Below are 16,842 nucleotides of genomic sequence, written 5' to 3'. Positions count from 1 at the left end.
ATGTGCAACGTCGTCGTAATCATCTTGAAACATCGTGTCGTCGGCATTGCCGCACAGTGTTTTCAATACAGAGCGCAGATGGGGGAAGTATACGTTGGCGTAACGAATTCATCGCGGGATACAGGGGAATGATTCCGTTCTTGCTATTTCCTACGTGTTTTACATGAGTATGGACACGCGCACAATTAGCGCTCATTCTCATCGGTTCTGTGGCGCATTGGATAACTGTGCACTGGATCACATTGGGCAGCATCGAACGCTTAGGACAAAAGCTCGAATTCCTTCCTTTGGAATAATGTTTTGTTCTTGTCGCTTATTTAATCAAGAATGAATGCCCTCTTCCCTGGGTGTGTGTTGCCTTTTAGGTTGCGTTCTGAGGTCCTTTCGAGCTAGAATCGGCTTTTGAGAAGCTCCGAGACGATTCGGGAGGTAAAACCGGAAGTTGTGGTATACTGTATCATTGGGAGAACGGAATTACGCAGTGCAGGGACGAAGAGATGTCCACTACATGGACCCAAGTGAAGCAGCCCATGAGAGTTCGAAAACTGAATATGGACGCATTTGAGTAAACAGTTATAAAACTCGTCTTTTGGCCTTTGCGTCACAATGCCGTACTTCTTGTCTTATTGTTTCCTTGACGTCGAAATACTTTTTTGTATGTAAGGAAGCTGCCTCAGATCGTTTTAAGCAAGTTTTTCTGCTAGCAGAAGTGCTCGAACCCGAAAACTCGCAATGTTGCGATATTTCTAGAATTCCTTTATGTGCTTTGTCCGCTTCCAGTACGCAAGCTGCATCAAATAGAAAAGGGCTCTTCGGTTTAGCTGAGATGGTGCTGGACATTTACACGGCGGCGCCAGGAGCACGTGTACGCAGTGCCAGTTCGCACAGTTGAGGCTCAACTGAACGCTGGCGCCCCTGCGGCCGAGTGCAGGCTCCGTCGATCGTCTACTCGCCCCGGCGTTTCCGCCAAATGACAGCCAGCCGCGCGCCGCCCTACAGCAGCCGCTAAGGCCCCGAACCACGGTTGATATTTTCGTGCCGCCATTTGCGGCCAAGTGAGACCTGTTGCCATCGACCAGCCGCAGGCGGTCGCCGCTCCGGACGTTTTCGCAGGCTAGTTGGCTCTGAAGCTGCATGGAGCGAACAGCGCAATCTGAGACACACACAGCAGGATCGAGAAATAGACGATCCCACTGCTACACGGAAGAGGGTCAAGAAGGTACTCGCAGGAACGCCCGATGAACAAGGAATGAATTGCGTTAAGACGTATTTGCGGGCCAGTAATTTATCCGTTCCGGATAGTCGTTGCATGTAATACAGATGCGCTATCTGCGAGTGTGCACCGAGCACGTTGCCCGTAGAGTTGGCGCATACGTACAGCAGACCTCATGTCACGTGCAGATATCAGATGGCAGACAGCCGCCATCTATCTCGATGCGCTCCCTCTGAACCTACACTTTGCTGAGTTGGCCGTGAGTTCGTGTCGAACTAGGCGCGTACTTCGGCGAAATTGGAAGTGGAGTACAGGTCGTGGGCAGGGCACTGGAAAGACGAATACGAAACTGCTGCACTGATGCAACGAGTGCAGTCAAGGCCTAAACACTGATCAGTGTGCGGCTGTCCGAAATTTTTAGTGCGTGCTAGGTGGATTCACAGCTACGGGCTCAGGGTCATGTGCGACAAGAGCTATCAGCAGTGCTTTAAAGGAGTGTAGTTGGTCGTTCATAGTGACATAGGGGTGCACCAACTTTGGAACAGACAACACAAAAAATACACAACGAGGCACAGTCACTCACAAGTGTTTGTCTGTGAATGTGTCTCGTGGTGTATTATTTGTGTTTGTTGTCCAGCTAGTGCACCGATATGTTATTAAGAGGTTATCATCCGTCGGAAAGCATCCAGCCTGTTAACGCTAAGTGCGGTTAAGGAAGCGCTAAAAAGAATGCTCTAAGCGCGCTATATTACACCTGTGGAATGTTTTAAGAGTGGTTGCTCTTTGCCGTTCCGACTAATGCTGATAGTACGACAAAAAATATTGCACACTATATGAGTTTTGATGACCCAAAGCCGCACGTGTTGAGTGTGGACGTCATGTAGTGGAGGGCTGGAGACAATTTCGACCACACGGGGCTCTTTCATGTGCTCTGACGTGTCACAACACACGAGCCTGTTTGCACCTCGTTGTTCTCGCAGCCTGCAGGCACTCTCGACGACGACTTCGTCCTGCCGCATCATACTGCAATGACATGTATTTATTATTGTTGAATATACTAACCCACCCCTTATGTAATACCCCCTGAAGGGGTTCTTTAAGGTGAATAAAGTGAAGAAGTGAAGTGCACAGCATTAAGAAAGCTGTGTCAGCGTATGTCAGCTAGCTCCCTGCTTACGTAATGCCCTCTCTGTGCGTACGTTGCCCGCTCTGTTCATCGACCACGACTTGCAAGCTGGTGCGGGCAACGCGTCCTGCTCGTACACGTTGGAGACGTCGCCGACGAGCACCGTGGATGAGCTCGCTGCCAGTCCGTTGGCACTTCTCAGCGAAAGCAACTGCTGGCACCGGTGAGAATCGCCACAGAAGGGCTCCACCGGTGCTGTCACGAGGTTCGTGCGGCGCAGACCGTCGACGAATGGCAGCACCTTCGTCTTCATAATCAGCTTCTGCAGAGGTGCCAACTCCTTGTTTAGGACGCCTGGCGGAAGCTGAGCCAAGGTTCGTGGACGCCCGCGAAGACGATGCCGAGATAAAGGGGCTCAATGGGCTTGCATTCAGTTATCACCGCGCCGACATCGACGAACGCCAGACCGCGTAGCCGCTCCCAGACGAGGCTGGCGCCGTGGCATGTTCGGCTCGGGTGGCTCCCACTGTCGTGCGACTACAGCAGGAGGCTGGCGGTTGTACTGGACGCTTGGCGCACGGATTACTGCTGGTTTCACAGCTGGAGCTCGTGCACCACGAAGCTGTCGACTGTCTCTTTGTACGCGAAATGCGTGAATGCGATGTAGCGACAGACGTTGTCGACGAGGTAGGTTCTCCGGAGTCCGGCGCCCACTGTGCATACGAGCGTGGTGTGGTGCAAGGCGTGGTTCACGACCCCTGGGCCATGTACCGCAGCGAAGAGGAGCGACGCCTTATCGACTGCGTTGCAGACGAACAACACAGCGGCGAAAGAGGAAGCGACGGCCTCTGGCTTGCGTGACGGTGACCGTCGCCATGGCTGGGCTTCGCAACTGCAGGCCTCGGCCGGCGCTGGTGGCAGCTTTCGAGAGACGACGTGCCTCACCGTGACGGCGCCCCTCTGCTGCTTCTGAACCCAATCTGAGGAACAAGAAACTGCGCAGAACGTGTCGGCAATCGGCAGCGCTCGTGCACCGGTGCCTCCACATGTTTTTAAACAAAAGCGCGAATGAATTTGTTTCAGAAGAATGATGGCACAGCGAGTTCAGCGAGGCTGGTGTCGAGGCCGTTTGCTTTACGGTATTACCTTTCTCAATACCTGCCTGTTCTTTTTCCATCCTCCCGTTTCTTTCTCCATTTGACTCCAGAATGTACATAGTGCAGAGGTTGTGTTCGCGACAGTCCCACGAGCGCATGTTTTGCTTCCTGTATGTAAACTATGCAAGGTCCACACGGCATTTGTATTGTTTACGTATGGGAGTCGAAAGTCGAGAAGAAACAAGACACCCGCTCTATATACCCGTTGTCATGTCGCATCATCATCATCATCAGCCTGACTACGCCCACTGCAGGGCAAAAGCCTCTCCCATGTCTCTCCAGTTAACCCTGTCCTTCGCCAGCCGCGGCCACCATATTCCCGCAAATTTCTTTATCTCATCTGCCCACCTAATTTTCTGCCGCCCCCTGCTACATTTGCCTTCTCTTGGAATCCACTCCGTTACCCTTAAGGACCAGCGGTTATCTTGCCTTCGCATTACATGCCCTGCCCAAGCCCACTTCTTCCTCTTGTTTTCAACTAGGATGTCATTAACCCGCGTTTGTTCTCTCACCCACTCCCTCCGCTTCCGATCTCTTAACGTTACACCTATCATTTTTCTTTCCATAGCTCGCTGCGTTGCCCTTAACTTAAGCTGAACCCTCTTTGTTAGCCTCCACGTTTCTGCCCCATAGGTGAATACCGGTAAGATACACCTGTTGTATACTTTTCTCTTGAGGGATATTGGTAAACTGCCATTCATGACCTGAGAAAACCTGCCATATGCGCTCCACCCCATTCTTATTCTTCTAGTTATTTCCCTCTCATGATCTGGATCAGCTGTCACTACCTTCCCTAAATAGACATATTCTCTTACTACTTCCGCCACAGTGAATTCGGTTAGAGCTACGCAGTCATGTACACGAAGCTGCGGCTAAAACTTGCTCTGTACTTGCCGCACACCACTCCAGCGAACCAGGTGGCGAAGCAACTAGAGCGCTTTTTGAAAAGGTGTGTATATTGTGCAGTTCGCTGCAGCTTGGTGGCAGCGAAATAATGAAGCCTATGACCGCGCTGCGGAGAACAATACACGAACTGCTGCGTGGCAGGGTGCGCGCGCTGTGGCTTCAAACATGGCGCGCAAAGTTCCCTTTATACTCTATAGCGATACAACGGGGCCACTGAAACAACGGCAGCTTTTGTGCCCTTTCGTCCTTGGGCGCCGCTGGCACCTCCTCCCTGGGCAGTTCCTTCTTTTCTGTTCTTTTCCTGCCCCTTCTTTTTGTTTGTCTAACGAACGCATCGGCAGGTCAGCTTAACCAGCCCCGCACGCTTCCCGCAGACCTCACGTCACGTTTCCGTGGTCCAGACTCGCCCCATCTTCGCACGCAGTTTACCCACGACGTGCGTGTGCTTGCATAGTGCGCGTGTGCACGTTTTTTTTTTGTTTTTTTTTATCTGCTGCGGCTTCGTGCTTTTGCGCCGGTAAGGCCCAGCAGTGGGCGGCACATTTTCGCCTTATTGCACTTTTGAGGGAGGAGACCTGCTCTGGTCGGCCCATACGTCTGTGCGAGCGAACCCTTGCCGCGCAGGTATTCTGCTCGCCTCCTTCCTCTTATGAGAGTGTGCAGTCCTCCAGTGCTGTTAGTCATGACATGCTAGTTTATAACATACTAGTTTATCCGTATGTGAATTAATAAGTGACCTGTTATTATCTTTTGAAGCAGAGGGAGCTGCAGTGAACTACGCTGTACAAAGTGTGCGATGACATCTCAGCGCTCGAGTGTTTTTTCATTCCACCTCCATCAAAACGCGGCCTCCGCCGCCGGATTCGAACCCGCGACCTCGTGCTCATGAGTAGCACACCGTAGCCACTGCCACAGTTTTTCTGTTCGGAAACGCTAATACCTGAACTCGCGTTGATAATCTCTCCTAAACCGGCGCAGTTATCTCTGTCTAAGCGTGTATGAGTGCTGTCTCTAAGCGAAGCCACGCTGAATTCTGGCAGTAGTCGTATTTAGCCAGCCTCCTGGTTTTATGTAAGACTAAATATAACGTTGTTGTACTGAGCAGTATTTGTTGATAATGTACCGCGCACATATTCTTTAAGTGGAGAGATAGGCCGTGTAGCGCAAGCGTTCGAGGCACACTGTGTGATGCATCTGCAGATGATAAAACTCTCGACGCCGAACTTTCGTCATGACAACAGTGTGTTGGCTGCCGCAATAACGTACCCTTATGCGGAGTCCATCTACATACAGTCACACATGAACCGATGCAGCGGGAGCCTGTAATCATTCTTTGGTTTCCATTTCATTTTCACGGCCGTACCGTAGGAGGACGGGAGGCTTTTATCTACGGCGTTATTGGAGCGCTTCGCAGGTTTTCTCTGTTGTCCCACCTGGATGGTTCGTCACCTTTGTTCGCTCTTCTCTGAGTCTTCTTACGTCAGTACATAGCTCTGACGGCAACCGCGACCTAATTCCGAGTGCACAATACTCGAGTCCTCTACAGTCATCTTAGACGGCCCGGGAAAGCTCCTTCGCCGTACATCACCGCTCGGCGGCAGAAGCTTCTCGCCATTCGCCCCACCGTTAGAAACATATCTGCCGGTGTTTCAAGTCTGTCTCCGCGAGGGGCGGAGATGGCGCTGTAAGCGACATGGAGCTCTCGCCCAACTGTCTCCGTAAGTGCGCCGATGCAAAATGGCCTACCAGTCTGGCCTCCCGAGCGCCTCGGAGAGAGGCGCTGACCTTGGGACAATGGGTACAGCGCAGAAACGGTCCGCTACACACACCGTATAGTACGAGGGCCATCACAATCGGCTCATTCCGTCTTCTTCTTCTTCTACGAGGGGCAGACGTAAAGCCAGTGGCTCGCGCGATGCGGAGGAGAGCTACCGTCGGCGCATGGACGTTATGCGGTCCGAGAGACCCCTTGTTCGCAAAACGAACGGCCGCGACCTTCCGTCCTCACAATGTAGCAGACGCTGCTGCCAAACGCCCCTGTACGACTGCTGATCGTCCGAAGCTCTCGTACTGCGGGACAGAGATGACGTGCCTCTGTGTGTGAGTGCATTGTCTTTAACGTAATTCGTGCCGCCTGTAAGCGCCCGGCGGCCTGTCTCCACCACGTAATTCATGCCATCGTCTGCAGCATAACCTGGTCGTTTGGAACGTCTGAAGGAGGTGGGTGGCATACGTTGGGTCGATTGCCACACATGAGCAAGGATAAGGGCCTTTTTTTTTTCATAACGTTGTCAGCCCAAATTTCCACTTTTATTTTTAATTACTTAAATTTTCTTTCACAACTCATCTTTACTATTTCTTCTAAGATCATTTCAAATATTTGAATCCCATATCTCTCTGTAGGACTTAACACCGAGGCCTTGTTAATTCCCCATTATGTACGTGTACGACATCAGCAATAAAGAATAAACGGAGTGGGCTGACGTTTAAAGACAGCTCCTCCTGCTTAATACAGACGGGTACGTGCAAAAAGAAAGCTCCACGAAAAGAGGCACGCAACGCTCCCGTTATGAAGGACACGTGACCTTGTGACGCCATCACAACCTGCCCACCATGATCAATCTGCCCACTTTGGCAGGTGCAGCTAAATTAATTAAGTGGTCACGAGAACTTCTGCACCAGGAGTGGTGACATACAACTCGCGAGCTATTCACGTCAAATAGAGAATGATCAGTGGCGAATATATGGTCATTTACCTAATAATGCTGTCGCGTCATGCCGTTGAGGCGTAGCTAAGGTTGCCCTCCATATTTTCCCCGTCCTGCTGCACCACGCGTCGATAACAAATTGATCTAGGTTTCTCATCTTATGTAGCTCCTCCTTAGTGTTGGTGCACTTCATGCGCATGAAGGGTGTCCATTAAGTTACTTTTTCCTTTCAGTATTTTGTTTCGCAGCCACTGCTTAGTTGACAGCTGTGACATTCGATCGTACTGCCGGTACATACATAAAAGATATTTCTTTCTTTCTCTTCCTTCTTTGTATTTCTTTTTCCCCCGCGCCTGAGCAGCGCTGCAGTCAGTAGCGACGCAAGTGGCCACGAGTCAGGCGAAAACGTTCCGCGTTTCCATGTTTTCTAAAAGGACTAAAAAATCTAAAAGAATCTAAAAGGACTTCAGAAAGAATTGCCCAAAGCAAATCGTTCATTCGTGTCCGGTTTCATCGATTTGTAACCATTGGGCATGCGTGTGTATAAACTAAAGGGCAGGGATCGGCGGTGCATAAGCGACCAAGTGGATGCTAAATTCGGCAAAGTGACCAGACGTAAAGGCTCCTCGGGTGACGAGGGGACCACCCTAGATTTTTTTACTTGAGGTATTGTAAAAAACAACGCTTCTGTACAGAGCAGCCCAGCAGTTATCACTGTAAATGATGGAGCCCCGAGTCAGTGAGGCTTGCGCCGAGGTTAGCTCCATCAAAAATGTATCACTCGAGATCATATATGGCTGGAGCTGCTCAGGATCCTCACAATGAATTTAGTCATGGAAATTATAGCACAAAAAGGCTTTTTCAGCTGCTTTCGCGGTACATATTCGATCCCTCTGTCAAAATCTAATTGCTTCTGAATATTTTATTGTTCTCATCTGGCAAAAAGCATTTGGAATTGCTCTGTTTTCACCGCACGTACCCTAAGGGAATTTTTAAGACTATGGTTCATGCACTGGGTGCGCAAATTGACGACTTGCCTAACATTAGGTCACTGTGAGCTGATTATATTGCTCATAGGTCTAGTGTCCAGAGATTTCATCTGGAGTTAATAGGCTACTGGGTGGGAGCGTTGAATAAAACTGGAAAGCCACACTCTGCCAATTGACTGCATTTTTTTTTTTCAAGTCTGCTGTCGTGCCGTTACCGCCCCTACTTTGAAGACTGCCAACGAGGAACGAATATCGGCAAGAGAAACGCGCGCAATTGCAATCATCATCGGTTGTCGGCATTTTTTACCTTATTAAAATCAGTTTATAGCTAAACGAGGCGCAACAGACCATATTGTATGGCGTGCGCTAATCAGCCTAATCTGTACCAAGAAAGGTGAACCCCACCCCATCACAGAATTCGCCGCAGAAAGTATTTGGCCCCTGGCACTTTCTGTACCGAACAGGTGGAACAGTTTCTGTGAAAGTGTCAATGTTTTCGTGTCCATCTCGTTGCCAGAATAGAAATTTGCTTACTCTCAGATGTATGTTTATTATTTATGTAGTTTTATCGTCAAGGGTTAAAAAGAAAAGGCTAAATATAAAGCAAGCCTTGAACTTCACTAATACCGCCCACACCGCCTTCACATTTGAGTATGAATGTAAACACGTTCGTCCTTCGGTCTTGTTTGTGCCTGTGCTGAAAATTCCTGCATCGCCTTGCAATAAGGGTCTTTATTAAAGACTCACTTGTTCATCTTTGCATGTCGTCTTCCTCAGTAAGAAAAAAAGAAAACGAGCACGAGGCTCTCTTGTAGGCCACGTACTACGGGCGCATTACGCGGCAAAGGAATAGCGATCTCCGCATTGGACGAACACGGGGAGGGTCAGGCCGTGAACCTCTTTTTCAAGGTTCGTATCTCGCATGGCCGTCGCTCCCCGCGCCGCTGCCGACAAGCCACAAATCACACGCCCACTCATTGTGCTTCCACCTCTGGCGCGCACCGGCGGCTTCGTCGTTATCAGCGGCGCCGAACCTCCATGCGATGATGCAACGAAAGCCGCTCTCAAATGAGCGCTGGCCCACCTGAGAGGTAAGGCTAACTGCTGAGCGCATTGTCTTACTACGGTGGCGAGGCCAACCGAAAAGAAGATTAAGCACCAACTGCGTCTAAATGAAGCTCTCAAAAAATATATATATATATAGAAGGGGCCGGGTGTGTGTGGGAGTGGAAAGAAAGAGGGGATGGAGGGGGGTCATGCACATCATGCGCTCGGAGCTGCCACCATCGCAGCCATAGTGATGATGGTTCCGCGTAGCATCCGAGGACGGCTTCCTGGATGTTGCTCAGACGTCCAAACGCTGTCCCGCTAAAACTATGCAGCATTATTGAAGCTGTACATCTGGCGGCACCACATCAGGACCCCAGTTCAGCAGGCAGGTCGGCTCGTAGTATCATCGGCCGGCGCCCGTGCGCTGACCAGTGTTGGGTTTGGGATGCCCCCCCCCCCCCCCCCTCTGCCTTGTGGATTAAGGCAGCTCGCGGTTCCCCTGCTGCCTAAGTGGATTAGGCAGCGACCTTCAGGACCGTGGGACCACGATGGCAGCGGCGAAAGTCAAAGACCGCCGAAGGCCGAAGATGCGGCGACGATGGCGGCGTTCCGTGGCCGAGTCGACCCTCGGGTCAACGAACAGAGTGGTGGTGTGCTGCGTGAAAGACAGCAGTGTTTAATTACTGAGCCTCTACCCTCTCCCATCAACCGAGCTACGAGAGAGCGGGACAGCCAGCACCGCCCAGCCGTGGGTGGTACCTCCCGGGTCCACGTCTGCCCATGCGATTGGACGTCATTCTTCGGAATATATTCCCCAGACAGGGATCTGGGGAATCCGTGCGTTATTTAACGGGTGTTGTTTTGAGGACTCCAGAGCACTCCTGTTGACTCCTGAAGACGTTCTCTTTCACTGAGAATCCCTCTCAGTTACCCTTTTGTAAATAATGTAAATATCCCTGCATAAAGTTCTCCTTCCTTGTTTTCTCCTCGTAACCCCGTCTCCCGCCTTCCTCGTCCCTTCTCCGGCCCGACCACGCTCACCCGATCCTAATACCAGTCACAATAGTTGACGACGCCGCCGAACGAGCTTTGCGGTCGTGGCAACAGAAGTGGAATTAGCGACACTTTAGCGAATTAGCGACAAGAAGTTCAAAATCATTTCTTTACCTCTACCACGCTCACTGAAATTTCACTTTTTTTTTGCTTGCCGAAGGGTTTTGCAGCGATTAATCTCAGACAGTGTCTTCTACACCTCTCGCAGCTGACCTTTTAGCTCCTTGGTTTGAGAAATATGCTGGCAATTGCGGTTTCTACATTGCTGCGATTATTTCGTGTTCTTCTTCAAATAGAAACCAAAACAATTGACATTTGTACTCGCTGCATTGCACACTCGGCACGTAGAACATTACAAGGTTCCAAATGTTCAGTTCTCGTTGTTGAAAGTAACCAGGCAACCGGGTTCGTGTCTTAGCCACGTAGCGAAGCACATACAGCATCCCTTAAGCTCTACACCTGTGTAAGGTAAGGAGAGCCCTTGTCCTTAGTTTTCAAGACCTTTTGGTCTTTCGGAGAGCAAAAAAGGATCTTCTGTGCAACTGAGAAGCAAACCCCGTTTCCTGGTTACATTTGGTAAAAAAAAAAACGGCACCGACCTCTCATTCAAGGGCTCTGGGTGGCAGAGTAAACCATACTAAACAGCACTGGTATGCGTTTCGTGACTGATTGGTCCCCCTTTCTTTACCTGTCAGGATTGACCAGCACACGCCCAACAGCCAATCGTACAACTCGCTTCATGCTTGAAAAAGTGATTGTCGCCGTCGATTCGCGGGCGCCAGGCCTACAGGTTTGAGCGCGCTGCACCGTTGTAGCTGCAGACAATGTTTAAAGGGTGTAGAGGGGTGTGCACGGGCAGGGGGCGCAACGCTCTTTTGGTGTATGAAGGTCATCGAGCGGTGCCAAGCGCCGCTCGTGCATATGGACGGACGTTGTAGGCACGTCTTCCTGTTCGGTCCCCTTTCGTTTAGCGGACCCATGTAGCTCTCTGGGTCACGGCCAATTACGGTCCCCGCCGGTTCTCGCCGGGGGGACCCTGCTTGGTCGCCACGACCTGCTATTACACGGCCTGCATCGCATGGCACCGGCCGTCGCCGCCTATGTGTAGCTGCATCGTGCAGAGGGGGTCACCGTTTTTGTTCTTCTTTAATGGCGAGTAACTCCAATTAAGGGTGCTGCATAATACGCAGAGCGCTTTGTTGGCTTTGTGGGTGCTGTATTGTGAGGTATGCGGGTGCGAGATGGCGGTCGGTGAGTTTCCGGCGCAGCCTGTACCTGTTCTTCCTACTTGGGTGTGACTCGTATACATACGAGGGCAACCGGACATCTGGCAGCAGTTAGCGAGAAACTGGAACGAGTGAACGAGCTTGTATTCTGCTTTAAGTTTCTGGTTGTCCTGGTTGATAAAAGATTATCGGATCGGAATGTAAAATTAAACTTTTTCTGCAATGATTCATTACACTGCTGCGAGCTAAAGGTAGAGCGAGATTATTATTAACCCCGTATAGCTAGAAGAAGAATGCGACGAGAAATCATTAAACCGTCAAATGCACTCATTGCTGTCTTGCGCGAGGCTGAATTGAATCTGCCCGTAATAAGTATTAAGAAAATTGCGCAGCCTGCTTTCTACTGACGCACACTGCACACCAAGATTGCTTTGCGCGAGCTCAGGGACAAGTATTGGTAAGCCCGATATGCGAAGCATAAGAAATACGGAGCAGCAGTTTACCTACCTCAAGACAGCATTAGCTCGAACGCCTAAGTGTAATGTGCACGGCGATAATCTTGTCAACACTGAATGCAATAACTTGTGACAAAGTTTGGAAAGGCAAACTTAAGTGCCTTCCTGGTAGCATGGGACATTTCTGCGCAGCTCGATGGTGTCACTGGACACCGCCGCTCACCTAGTGTTCCTTGAAGGACCACTTTCTAAAAGGCGCGTGGTGGCGAGGCTACTTTTGAAATTCTTAGAGGACTTTTGCCTTCTTATACAGCGGTAGGAGTTTGTGACAGGTATACGCTATTCTCCCATGCCCCTTAGCGCCATCACCTTCTCCCTCAGGGTGGACACCGAACCTCATCGTGGAGGAAGGGATGAAGAAGGTGGAAAAGGAAGGAACAGTCACCATAATGGAGGTCTTCGGATTAATTTCCACCTCCTGGGATTGTTTGTTGTGCACAAGCATCGCGCAGCACACGGACGTCTTTTGCATTTCGCTTCCATCGAAATCGAAGCGAGGATAAAATTCCACCATCTGTCGGGCTAGTTGGTTGCGATCCATATGTATCAGCAGCGCGAACACCACACAGGAAGAAGAAGGAGAAGAAGGTAAAGAGCGCTGAACTTCCAACTTTTATTTGAGCAAAAATTGAACCCGCACTTTTATACACCAGGTAAAATCCCACCAGGGGGTAATCAAGGCGTTCTATCGAATTGGGACCAACACGATGTCCAGGGCATCAAAATGATAACTACTATCACACTATTCAAAGACTTCCATGAAAAGCACGAATGACATGCGGAAAAAACAAGACAATGTAAAAACAGGGCTGAGTGTGCGCGAATGGAAAAATGGAAAAACAGGGTTGAGGGCGCGAATTTTGCTAAAACCATGAGAAGGCAAGAACACGGTAAAAAGGTAAAAACAGGGTTGAGTGTGCGCAAATGGAAAAAAAATGGAAAAACAGGGTTGAGGGCGCGAATTTTGCTAAAAGAAACAAAGAAAAAAAACATGAGAAGGCGAGACACGGTAACAACGTAAGCGATGCGAAGGGATGAGCGCCAACAATTAACACGGCTAGAACTAAAATGCAGGGTGCCCCTAAAAACCAGGTAAAATCAGGTAAAACCAGAGAGAAAGGTGATTTCTTTTTCAGATAATGAGATGGAAGGGGTGCTTACGCAACCTTCTTTGAGCCCTGAGATGTAGGTAGCTTCAATGATTTCGCGTGTTAATTGGTTTTTATGTTTCTTTAAGACGGTTGCTTTCTTAAAATGAGGAATGCACTTCTTTTGGCTGTCACATACGCTGCAATGGGCGGGCAGGTTCCTCAACGGCGCCCCAGTTAGATCGTTCCTATGTTCCATTAACCTTTCGTTTAAGCATCTTCCTGTTTGGCCTATGTACGCCTTACCGCAAGCTAAAGGTATAGAGTATACAACACCCTCCGCACAAGGTACAAAAGGATCTCGGTGCCTGGTTGTACAGCCACTATTCTTTTTCTTTTTATTAACTTTGTTGCACAGGCTTGACAGGCGCAGAGGGGCTGAAAAGACTACGTCTACGCCTGCTTTTCTGCCAATTTTCTTCAGATTATGCGAGATTTGGTGCAGGTATGGCAGAACGGCGACCCTTTTGTTCCGCTGTCGCGTATCATCCGGGGCTTCACATTCATGCTTCATACTTATCAGGACTTTTTTTGCAACAGACGAAAGGAGAGATTGCGGGTATCCTGATTGCTTCAGCCTCAGCACTTGGCTCGAAAAACTGTCCTGTAACCTGTGGTGACACGATTTTGTGAGTGCGTTCTTAAAAGTTGACTTCACTATGTTCCTTTTTACAAGTTTTGAATGGGCTGAATCGTAGGGTAGGATGGGCTTATTGGCTCTTGGTTCAAATAACCAGCACACATGGTTCTCTCCGAAAAACAACTTTAACTCTAGAAACCGCATCGCGTTTTGTTCTGGGAATTCATGAGTAACTTCAAGAGGTGATATAGTATTAGAAAAAATGTGGAGGACTTGAGTTGCTTCTGTTTTAAAGGCTTCAGTGTCGCAATCTAAGAGGACCAGGAAGTCATCGACGTACCCGTTCGCCGTTCTGCCATACCTGCACCAAATCTCGCATAATCTGAAGAAAATTGGCAGAAAAGCAGGCGTAGACGTAGTCTTTTCAGCCCCTCTGCGCCTGTCAAGCCTGTGCAACAAAGTTAATAAAAAGAAAAAGAATAGTGGCTGTACAACCAGGCACCGAGATCCTTTTGTACCTTGTGCGGAGGGTGTTGTATACTCTATACCTTTAGCTTGCGGTAAGGCGTACATAGGCCAAACAGGAAGATGCTTAAACGAAAGGTTAATGGAACATAGGAACGATCTAACTGGGGCGCCGTTGAGGAACCTGCCCGCCCATTGCAGCGTATGTGACAGCCAAAAGAAGTGCATTCCTCATTTTAAGAAAGCAACCGTCTTAAAGAAACATAAAAACCAATTAACACGCGAAATCATTGAAGCTACCTACATCTCAGGGCTCAAAGAAGGTTGCGTAAGCACCCCTTCCATCTCATTATCTGAAAAAGAAATCACCTTTCTCTCTGGTTTTACCTGATTTTACCTGGTTTTTAGGGGCACCCTGCATTTTAGTTCTAGCCGTGTTAATTGTTGGCGCTCATCCCTTCGCATCGCTTACGTTGTTACCGTGTCTCGCCTTCTCATGTTTTTTTTCTTTGTTTCTTTTAGCAAAATTCGCGCCCTCAACCCTGTTTTTCCATTTTTTTTTCCATTTGCGCACACTCAACCCTGTTTTTACCTTTTTACCGTGTTCTTGCCTTCTCATGGTTTTAGCAAAATTCGCGCCCTCAACCCTGTTTTTCCATTTTTCCATTCGCGCACACTCAGCCCTGTTTTTACATTGTCTTGTTTTTTCCGCATGTCATTCGTGCTTTTCATGGAAGTCTTTGAATAGTGTGATAGTAGTTATCATTTTGATGCCCTGGACATCGTGTTGGTCCCAATTCGATAGAACGCCTTGATTACCCCCTGGTGGGATTTTACCTGGTGTATAAAAGTGCGGGTTCAATTTTTGCTCAAATAAAAGTTGGAAGTTCAGCGCTCTTTACCTTCTTCTCCTTCTTCTTCCTGTGTGGTGTTCGCGCTGCTGATACATATGGATAAAATTCCGTCTTCTTAGCCCCCAGTTTCTGGGTTCGTGAGGAGGTCGTGAATAAGTAGACTGACCCTTTCTTGCGCTAGCGGTACACGCATCTTTCCGCGAATGAGCGTCGCAGTCGTCATGGTTCCCTCACCTCCACACGTGTCCTATACGAGACACGGACCGTTTCGCACATGTTGAGCTGTAGGTACCTTAATTCCTCGCATTGCACCCGCACACGCTGTCGCAATTGTGGCTGCAGGCGATCTATTGCGCAACGGAATCTTTCAGCGAAATCCTCGTGACTCGAATTAAGAGCGATCGGGGCAAAACTGCCGGCTTATAGAGCCCCGTCTGACGCTATCTCTCGAATCGCCCTCAGTATATGCACTATTCGTTTTCCTTTGTCTACGGAGAGTTGTTGGCGAGCTATTTTAATCCGCTCGACGAGGTTCAAGAGCAGCGGGAAAGGATTTGGAGATAAAAAGAAAGAAAGAGGCAAGAAAGGCAGCACACACGCGGAGATGAGAGCTTCGGGGCGAAGCCGGTATAAAGCTAGGCACTGATGATGCGATGGCACAGCGTGCATTGCCGGCCGCTTCCCTTTCTTCCGTGTTCGCAGGGCATTCCCCGCGAAAAATGGCGTGCAGCGGAGCTTAGCCGCCGAGCACGCGGTGCGACTAGGAAGCGGCGGATGCGCTACCGCGGCTGGCTTCGGGCGAGCGGCATGGTATACGCACCGAGAGGAGATCGGGCGTGCTATTCACGGCAGAGGTTTCGGCGCGGCCGAGGTGGAAGCGGGGATTCTTCTTATTTTCTGGAGGAAGAGGCGAAGAACCCTGTTTTTCAGCGGCAGCTACCGTCTCTGTCTCGGCTGCTTCGCTACGCCCCGTATACCCCCGCCTCCTTTTCCCCTGTCCGCCGTTGAAAGCAGTCACTTGAAAGAACGCTGAATGCCAGTCCCCTCTTCACTTTCACCCGAAGGCTGTTGTCCGACGGAAGTCCGGATTGCTCGAAACGAACTCTTAAACGGTGTGGCCGTTTATTCGTTTTTTGTTTTTCTACTTTCGATTCACTACCTCCAGAGGAGCGATAAAGAATGATTACAAGTTCTGAGGCAATTTTACTCGCGTACTTCCAACATTTATTACACTCATGCTTAAAAAAAGTCCATGTTCATGCTTTCCTCCGTAATAGCCAAATCACTTTTTCTCAAGTCAGCATCCCATCTCCTCTTCATCGGAAGAGTAAGGCGAACGGTCAACGTATGGGCTTCGAAGAGAACAGTGCTGGCTCACAGCAGTTATAGGCTTCTACCAAGGAGCCCAGCTCGAGCGTTCCATTCAGCCCCGTCGCCCCACTGCCGATGTCCACAACGTGGGGACTGAGGCTGGTGTTAGCACTACCATCTAATAAAGTCAGTCTGGCGTCTGCTCTCGAACAGCGTGCTGGCCGACGATGTCTACATTCACGAGGGATGTTTCCTGTCGACGCAGTGTGTTTTTTCTGATTCCCTCGTGCCTTTAGTTTGGCTCCGGCAGCACTTCTCTCGAAGAAATTACGTTTTTTGCCAGATACGTGTTGCTCTTGCGTCTCTGTCCTCGAAAGGATTCGAATGAGACAATGAATGTGTGCCCCTGACAAGTCATCTTCTATGGACTGTCTTCAGTGCATATTGCCGCGAATCTTTGTAGCGTTTGTTTGTTGTGTTTATTTGTTCATGTTTTAAGGCTGCCGGCACGCCGCTTTATCACTTCGTTTGTGACGCAAGC

The sequence above is a fragment of the Amblyomma mixtum genome, chromosome 2, assembly GCF_055824585.1.
Source record: "Amblyomma mixtum isolate Tamu chromosome 2, ASM5582458v1, whole genome shotgun sequence".
NCBI lineage: Eukaryota > Metazoa > Arthropoda > Arachnida > Ixodida > Ixodidae > Amblyomma > Amblyomma mixtum.
The sequence above is the reverse complement of the archived record's forward strand: the minus strand, read 5'-3'. Positions refer to the sequence as shown.